Consider the following 10,000-nt stretch of genomic DNA (forward strand, 5'->3'; position numbering starts at 1 on the left):
TCATTATAATTATAATCGCACTTCGTTATCATCATTATCGCCTCTAACGCTGCGTCATCAGAAGGCTGATTTTGTGGGCCAGAAATTTGTAGTCGTTGTTATCGGTAATGGCAAGACATCATTCTAGGCCTCAAATGCGGTTCATTTGCTTACCGTTACTTCGTTGATATTTGTGTTATGGTAATGTTAGGCAAAGTCTTTCTGATCGACATGCCTTCCTTTGAGCAGAACTCCCGAGAAATGATCCGTCGGGAATCTGCTGTGTTTTGATAAGGTTATGATTAGTTTTGCTATGTTCTTCAAAGAACAGTTATATAAGAAACGAGTCATTGTTGTATGAAGAGATGATTACGGAGAAACGGAACAATTTCAAACAGGACAAACGTCAAAGCGTGCACGTAGGATTCTTGCTAGTGACTAATCCACAAGGTAGAAATTTAATTATTGTGTTAAAACATTTCCGAGTTTAATGAATAAGCTATGAAAACTAAGAGAGAGAGAGAGACCTTACCTTACAGACCTTACAGTTCGTTCGGGTTGGCCCCAGGTCCCTCAGTGTGAGGCGCCCTCTAATGTCTACCAGAGAGTTGCTAGTACATCTTCCGGTATATTTTGCATCTTCCAATCTTGGATGGTCTGGGATGCAGTTTAGATATTTGTCGAGCTTATTCTTAAACACATCTACGCTCACTCCTGATATATTCCTCAGATGAGCTGGCAACGCATTGAATAGACGCTGCATTATCGATGCTGGTGCGTAGTGGATTAATGTCCTGTGTGCTTTCCTTATTTTTCCTGGTATAGTTTTGGGCACTATTAATCTACCTCTGCTTGCTCTTTCTGATATTTTTAGTTCCATGATATTTTCTGTTATTCCTTCTATCTGTTTCCATGCCTGAATTATCATGTAGCGTTCTCTTCTCCTTTCTAGACTATATAATTTAAGGATTGTAGTCTTTCCCAGTAGTCTAGGTCCTTAACTTCCTTCTATTCTAGCTGTAAAGGACCTTTGTACACTCTCTATTTGTGCAATATCCTTTTGATAGTGTGGGTACCATATCATATTGCAATATTCAAGTGGACTACGAACATATGTTTTATAAAGCATAATCATGTGTTCAGCTTTTCTTGTTTTGAAGTGCCGTAACAACATTCCCATTTTTGCTTTACATTTTGCCAACAGAATTGCTATTTGATCAATGTTGCAGAAACAATGGTTTCCTATTCATCATCACACCAAGGTCTTTAACTGCTTCCTTATTTGTGATTGTCTCATTATTAGGTCCCTATATGCATATAGCTTTCCTTCTCTGTCTCCATAATTTATTGATTCAAATTTATCAGAGTTAAATACCATCCTATTTACCTCTGCCCAATCATATACTTTGTTAAGGTCTCTTTGTAGAGCGTTCCTATCTTCATCACAAGTAATTTCTCTACTTATTCTTGTGTCATCAGCGAAACTACTCACTACCGAATCCTTAACATTACTGTCTATGTCTTCAATCATAATAACAAACAATATTGCAGCTAGCACCGTACCTTGTGGCACACCGGATATTACCTTGGTTTCATCCGATTTCTCATCGTTTGCAATAACTATCTGTTTTCTGTTGTGTAAAAATTCTTTTAACCATCTTCCTACTTTATCTACGATATTGTGTTTTCTAATTTCTTTGCTAATATATTATGGTCTACTTTGTCAAAAGCTTTTGCAAAGTCTAAATAAACCACATCTGTTTCATTTCCGCTTTTCATATTTTTGAATATGTTCTCAAGGTGGACTAACAGTTGGGTTTGTGTACTTTTTCCGGGTACGAAAACCGTGTTGTCCTATATTAAACAAATTATTTTTTATTAAATGTTTCATAATATTTTTCTTCATTACCCTTTCATACACTTTCATAATATGTGATGTTAGACTCACAGGCCTATAATTTACTTGCCTCTAGTCTTGATCCACTTTTGAAAGTAGGGGTGATATATGCTAATTTGTGCTCATCATAAATCTTGCCTGTATCTACACTTTGTCTTAATAATATTGCAAGTGGCTTTGCGATAGAATGAACTACTTTCTTTAACAAAATAGCAGGGACTCCATCAGGCCCTGCAGCAGCTCCATTTTTAATTTCATTAATTGCCTGCACAATATCAGCTTCATTAATTTCTATGTCAGCTAAATATTCACTATTTTCTTCCCTTACTTCTATATCATTATCTTCATTATCTATTCTAGGGGTGAATTCTCTCTTCTATCGTTCTGCCAGTATGTTGCAAATTTCCTTTTTTTCATTCGTTAATCTCCCTTCAATTCTCAGAGGGCCTATTTCTATTCTTCTTTTATTCATCTTCTTCGCATATGAGTATAATAGTTTGGGGTTTTGCTTGATATTTAATAGGGTTTTTTTCTTCCAAGTCCCGTTTTTCATTTTCTTTTGATTGTATAATCTTTTGTCTGCATTTTCTATCTTACTTTTTAGTTCTATAACTTTCCATGCATTTTTTTTCTTTTGCAAGACCTTTTTTCCTCTTTCTGATTTTCTGGAACAAGATCCTTCTGTCTCTTGGTATGCATGAATGATGTTTACTTTTCTTCTTCGGTATATATTTTTCCACTATTTTCTCCAATATTTTATATAATATCTCCGTATTTACCCTTATGTCATCACTTACGAAAATGTTATCCCAATCCTTGTTTAATTCTTCATTAATTTCTGACCATTTTATATTTTTACTGTAGAAGTTGTATTTTCCATATCCTTCCCACTTTTTCATTTCTTGCTTATCTCTATTTTCACTTGCTTTGGAATGAACTGTTAATTCTATGACATTATGGTCTGAAATACTCGCATTATAAACTATTATTTCTTTAACATAATTCATCTCGTTCACAAATACTAGGTCTAAAGTATTTTCCTTTCTTGTTGGCAGGTGATTTATTTGTTGAATGTTGTATTCTAGTAGCATATCTAATAGCTTTTCAAATTGCCTCTTATCTTCTGCACTACTATTACTCTCTTTTTTTATATGTATAAGTACAACCACAATCTCCTATTCGTTCTTTCCATTCTACGAAAGGAAAGTTGAAGTCACCAGATAGGAGAATAGTCCAGTCCTTGTGATTTCTACATATATCATCCAATTTTTCAATTTATTAAGTCAAAACTCTTAGTATTAGGAGGTCTATATATTACTATGTTCATCAATTTTTCAGATTCAAATTCTACCGCTATTAGTTCACATTCTGAGTTACTATATTTCTCATATATTTTTCCTTGTTTTTTGTCTTTCCCATGTATTGCGGTTCCCCCTTGATTCCTATTTTTTCTATCTGATCTATAAGTTTGGAACCCTTTTATTTGATCATCATTCCCAGTCTCTTGGGAATACCAGGTTTCACTTATATTCATTATATCTATTTTCTTTTCATTTTGGGTTAGTTCTTCTAAGTACTCTATTTTTCTTTTTGAGTTACTCGTAACTAAACCCTGCGCATTCATCACTATGATGGTTTGCGTGTTTTCTCCTTCATTTAATACTGGTAGTAATAAGGATTTTCCCATGTCTCTTTCCTGTTCTGGTATGTTGTTCTTTTTTTCATTTCCAGAAATTCTGACATTAAAAAATCCAACTTTTCCATAATATTTGATCTTCCTTCATCATAATTATTCATTTTGTGTCTTGAATCTGCAAATTTTCTCACCGTTTCTGCAATATCCTCTTGCATAATAAATACAGTTATTATCTCTTGAGTAGAATTTCGGAGCTGATGCTTTGAAATTTTTTGCTGCACCTCTGCATATCTCATTGGTGGTTTGCTTTTCTCTTTTACCTGATATTCTTGATTTTCTCTCTTTATTGTTTCTTTCTTATTTTGGATTTTATTACTTGGTTGGTTATTTATTTGATTATGATTCATGGCTACAGGGTGCATATATTTGCATTTTTTGTCGAACTTACATCCTTTTCCTTCTTTTAGGTTTTTACATATTTTTGGATGCAGATCTCTGCAATCACCCCCATATCCATCTAAGTATGCACATTTACCATATATTTCATAGTTTTGACATATCTTAGGATGTTTGTAGTAACATCTTTCTCCAAAGCTGCAATTCCCTCTTTTCAAAAGGTTGCAGATTTTGTCTTTCTTGTCTATTTTTTCCTCTTTCCCGTCATTGTGTAGATCTGGGTAGAGCCTCTTCGGGATTTGCTTTTCTGTTGTCATATCGTAATTTATTTCTTCGTAGGTATGCTGCTTTATTGCCTCATATGTAGTATCAATGAGTATCTCATTGAGAGAGAGAGAGAATGCTATTTTATCTGACAGATCGGGTGATTAACTTTTGAATATATATTTCTTACCTACAAAACTTCCAGTGGCTTTACAAATTGTAATCCTGGATCTCCTACAGTTATGGAAATTCCAGAGCAGTTGTTTCCGTTAGGCCTAAAAGGCAAGCGAATGAGGTTTCGTTAGTTGAAAGCGCACATGTCGTTGCTGGGAATGTTATTCTTTGTACACATTGTTGCCGCCAGTTTTTTCGTTTTTTGCGTTTGAAACAAACGTCGATGCATATAAGCAAGTTAGTTATTCTTTCAAGCAATTTATATCATACACCTTCTAATGGACACATTTTGAAGATATGATAAAAAGATATGATAAATGATAACTGGAATGTAATTATTTTCAGTCAACTTCCAGTTATCATGCAGTAGGTCTTCAAAATATTGAAAACATCTGCATCATTACTCTTTTTTTGGTACATTTTAACCTGCCGCCGTCATTCAACAGGAAAAGTTCATATATAAATTTCGCGTTTAAACTTAAAAGCTTTTAGTGTAATGTCAGCAAAAACGGCTACAAATTATTGAACGACATCAAAGTCCTCAGATTATTTAGTATTCGTCTTGAATTACCCTTACTTCGAAAAGATAAATGCTGTTTAACCATGATCACCTTGTGAGTAAGGAAAGATGTCAGTAGAAAACCATATATATGATATATATATATATATATATATATAGTTTTATATTATATATATATATATCATATATATATATATATCTATAATATATTGTATTGTAAAGGATATATGAAATATATATAATATAATAGATATATATTGATTATATATATATATATACGTATATATATGAGAGATATATATATATATATATATATATCTAGAGTGGATAGATATTATATTATATTTATATATATCTATAGATATATATATATATGATATTATATATAATATATATAGAGATATAGATATATATAGATAGATATATATTATTCTAAGAATTAAATAAATATAGATATATGATATATATATATATAGATAATATATAATATATATATATATATATCTATATATATATATATATATAGATATATATAGATATAGATCACTTATATATATATATAGATATATATTATATATATATCTATATATATATACTATATACATATATATATATATATATATATATATATATATATATGAGATATATACTATATAGATCTATATATATATAAAAACTATATACTATATATATAATATATATATATATATATATATATATGCTATCTATATATATATATATATATATATATATATATATATATATATCATATATATATATATATATAATGTGTGTGTGTACATGTGTGTGTGAAAGAGAGAGAGAGAGAGATCGTTAATACTATTCATTTACATCCCTTGAACAAAATATTGATAACAAAAGTAATAAACGATTCCAAATGATGTATGAATTAGGTCAGTGAAAATTTAAGAAAGAAGAACACAGAAAGACAGACAGACAGAAATCAAGCTCATTTCCAGCATTGCTAATCGCCGGAACAAAGGCTTTTCTATGTTTTTGTCTCTCGCTCCCGGTAAAATTATGAAAAATGGAGAGGCCAAGGCAAAAGAAATGACGTTAAAGGGGAATGGTTTTTGTTTAAGCAACAAATTGGATGAGATATTTCATGTTGTCGTAACTTATTTAATGTTATACATGCAATATTTCGCAGAACTAAAAGGTATCTCTGTTACATTAGCATATGTTGCGAGGGAAACATCTGGTAAAAACTACTAAATAGTTGGTACATCAAAGAAAGCTAAATTAGTGAAACTAAACCAGATTTATTTTATTTCTTTTAAAGGTTCAACAGTCTTCATTTTTTCCATGTAAAAATATTCCTTTCAATTAAATTCCAGTATTTTAGAGTAAAAAAGTATCAACTACATTTTATTCAACAAAAGGATTAATGGACGTACCTTGACATTCTTGTAAACTGCACTTAAAAAATAAAATGTCTTTGTTGTCTATTTTAAATGGCCGTTCAAAAATAAAATATAGTGCTTAGATATAATGTAGATATTTAAATAAGTTCCCAAATACCAATTATTCCTATAGATTTCAGGCAGTCTAAAGACAATGTCTCTGAAATACACGTAAGCACATCTCACAGCTGCTTTTTCTGTATTCATTTGATACTTATTACGAGAACACACACACTCTCTCTCTCTCTCTCTCTCTCTCTCTCTCTCTCTCTCTCTCTCTGTTTATCTACGTCCGTGAGTGAGAATTATAGGTGTCCTTTTCATTTGTATTTTTGCGCCCTTATTCCATTATGCTGTACCAGTAATTGGCAGTCAGTTATATCCGTTGCATCCGTTTTGGTTGGTAAAGAAATTCCAGGGTTTGTAATTTGGATGAAATGACGGATGCAAAAGGTCCGAGGAGTTCAGTTCAAGACGTCGTACATTTTAAGAGATATTTAAGGGATTTTTTCAAACTCAAACTTCTTTGAAAAAGTACGAGATTTTACTCTTGACAAAAATTGTCCCTTTACTTCACAATATACCGAACGATTGATGACAGATCTTGTTGTCTGAGGCTCGTCCAGTCTTGCTTAGTTTGTTGAAATGTTTCACATATTACCGTAGTGTCAAGGTGCTGTTTATTGGATTTATGTGCAGATTTTTCCTTATATATGTGATATTACTGTTTATTTGTATTGATTGATATTTCCTGCTCATCGCAAGTTTCGAGTACAATTTTTATTCATAATATTTGCCCGCGTGAACGGAATTGCGTAACAAAAGTCGCGCCTGAGCACGATATAGCACGCCTATGGCATGCATACGCAATTCAGGAGAGGAAGTAATATTCCATCAACAATCATCTTCATCAAATTTTACGATGATGGCACGAAAGAGAGGCAGACGTTTCCCTGAAGGTCAGCAGTATGTCATATTTTCAGAGAACTCGCTTTATCCATCTGCTATAAAGTTCTCTCATGTTTTTCTTTACCTATATCCAATTTACGACCCAATAACCCAATCGGAGATATGATTGAACTCCGCTGAGTATCTTGAAGGAATATTTTCATCATGGTATCATCGTCGAATTTGCACACAATTTTGCTTGTATTTTCGGGACCCTTTAACACGTGTACGGGCAAGTATAAATCTATTAAATCGCTGGACTTCAGCAATGCAGCCACCAATTATGCTGCCTTCCTTACGTTTCATGGAAGTAAATATTGTCTCATAAAAATATGACGGCCAAGCTTTTCTGAGCTGAGCTGTTATCCACTGATTCTCTCTCTCTCTCTCTCTCTCTCTCTCTCTCTCTCTCTCTCTCTCTCTCTCTGAGACACAATACTATTATTACAACTTTATTTTTACTACTATGTATAACTATATCAAGCACCCAAATTTGATAAAAATGACACTAATTATGAAAATGATAAAATGTGGGGGGGGGGGGGGGCGGGCGATCTTCAATAAAATTAATATTGTCATAAATTCAAACATGAATTATATTCTTATTTTGTAGGCACATAGTGTTAAGAAAAAAAATCGTCCAAACACTTTACAATTTAACAACTTCGTTCCTGGTTAAAATGTTAGAAGTAGTTATTGTAACGAACGAAACTATATGCCGTAACCCAGAATGACTGAAATACCAAAAACTTATTCGACAGCAAACACTTTGGTGGTTATTGCTACCCCGCAATATTCTTCAAAAAGTCCAATGATTTTATTATGTGTGGAAGGCACTGCGATGACCTAGATAAGGTTGTGTAACTCAGTACTTATTTTTTCGCCCATCAATGTGACAACGCGTTGCCAAGATTGCTTATGATTAGAATTAGGCGATTGGTAACATTAACGTGAACAATAACAATTAATCCTATACTGGGATTGTAGTTATGAAAATATGAACAATAGATATCACTATTAGTATAACATACTATCGCCATGAAAGCTGAGCATACAGTCCCTTAGTTACCGCTGTGAGGCTAAGCCTTTGGACATATAGCCCCCACTTTGGACTTCAGTTAGAGAGAAAACGTCCTTCGCTGGATTCCCTATCTTTCAACTAAGAATTCAGTTGGGTGATTTTTCAGGTCCGTCTAGCTGAGATAACTGGCTGGAATAAAATATAAATAAATAAAACACATAATCAAAGTTGCAGTGCTGTAAACCGTCTAAACTGAAATTCAGTGTCGCCCGAGGCCCTGTTTCATGAGAAAAATAATATGAGAGGGTGTATGACAAATAAAAAAAAAAAAAGTTCCTCTGTGAATAACAGTGAATCAGTTGTTATCCTCTGTAGAAAAAAAAAAAAGTGCCTTATCGTTTTGCTTTAGATGAAATGCATCCAATCATAACGCCGTAGGAACCCTGGTCCTCATCCTCCCTTCAATATAGGTCAGAATTAGTAATGTTTGTTTGCGGTCTCCGATCAAAATTTCAAAACACGCCTTTTCACTGAAAGGTTACAAATGCTTTGACTCGCGATGCAACTTAGGTCTTTACTTGCCTTTGAAGAGTTATCATTAATATATATTTAGCCTCATTTACAGACAAAGGTCAGTGCAAGTGGAAATTCTTCCTGTAAAAGATGTGCACTTTACCTTTTGAAGTCCCAAATGCAACAGGATGGCCGGCAATTCTTAAAATCGGTGTTTGGGAAAAGTAGTGTTGTGGCAGCTTTGAGCTCAAGCGGTAACATTGATGTTTACAGATGAATCACAACGCTTGTGATCAATGGGTGTGATTTAGAACAATAATCGTGTGGATGCAAGCATGAACACCACGTGGAAAAAAAGTATCTCAGTGGCGTTCATAAATTTTCTTTTTTAAAACGATACCATGCTTGAAAGTTCTCTTTGAACCTTAAATAAAAAGCAAAATAGCAATGAGAGATTGTTTCATGACAGCTCAAAACATAAATAACCTTAAAGCCTTGAAAAAAATAAATAAATAAACCTCACATTCCTAGGTGGGTGAAGGAAGCCGAGTGATACTTCCCATAATGTATCGTTCACTGCAATGCACCTGCAAAGGTATCAGACAAAGCGTCTGATGTTACTCCTGTATTTCCTCTTCTTATTTAAGGGAATCAGTTATTGCCAACATACTATAAAAACAAACATATTTCATACAAAAGATTTTGCCAAACAAAAGGTGCTGGAATGGAACTAGTAGTTACACAAAGGTTAAACGATCGATACGTTGTTCCTTTTTCTCGCAAGGAAAAGAATGTTTTCGTGAAACAAACGCCCAAATGCTATCCATGAACCCCTGAGGGAAATTGTGTGACACCCAGCAGCCTATTACGATAAAAGGTTGTTCAGAAATTCTTTCCTCATCGCGCTGAACATGCACGTGTTAGCGTTACTGCTGCAGCTGTCATCATAATCGCATATAATGCTACCCAGAAGTAGATACTGTATTCTGTTATTTTCTCGGCCTCTTTCTCATTTGTATTCAAGAAAGTTGCATGCTTGTTCTTTGAGACATCCTGGTAACCCTATTTCTAGACGTGGGTGAAGATATTGCATTCAGGTTATTCACTGAGCATAGTAAAAGCTTTTTTCCTGATTGCTGGCAATGATGTCCAAACAATGCAACTCGCACTGCATTTATCCTCACTACTGCACGACCTGATGACTTCGCCGGTCACACTATACGTAATC

This window comes from Macrobrachium nipponense, chromosome 17 (assembly GCF_015104395.2).
Source record: "Macrobrachium nipponense isolate FS-2020 chromosome 17, ASM1510439v2, whole genome shotgun sequence".
Classification (NCBI taxonomy): domain Eukaryota; kingdom Metazoa; phylum Arthropoda; class Malacostraca; order Decapoda; family Palaemonidae; genus Macrobrachium; species Macrobrachium nipponense.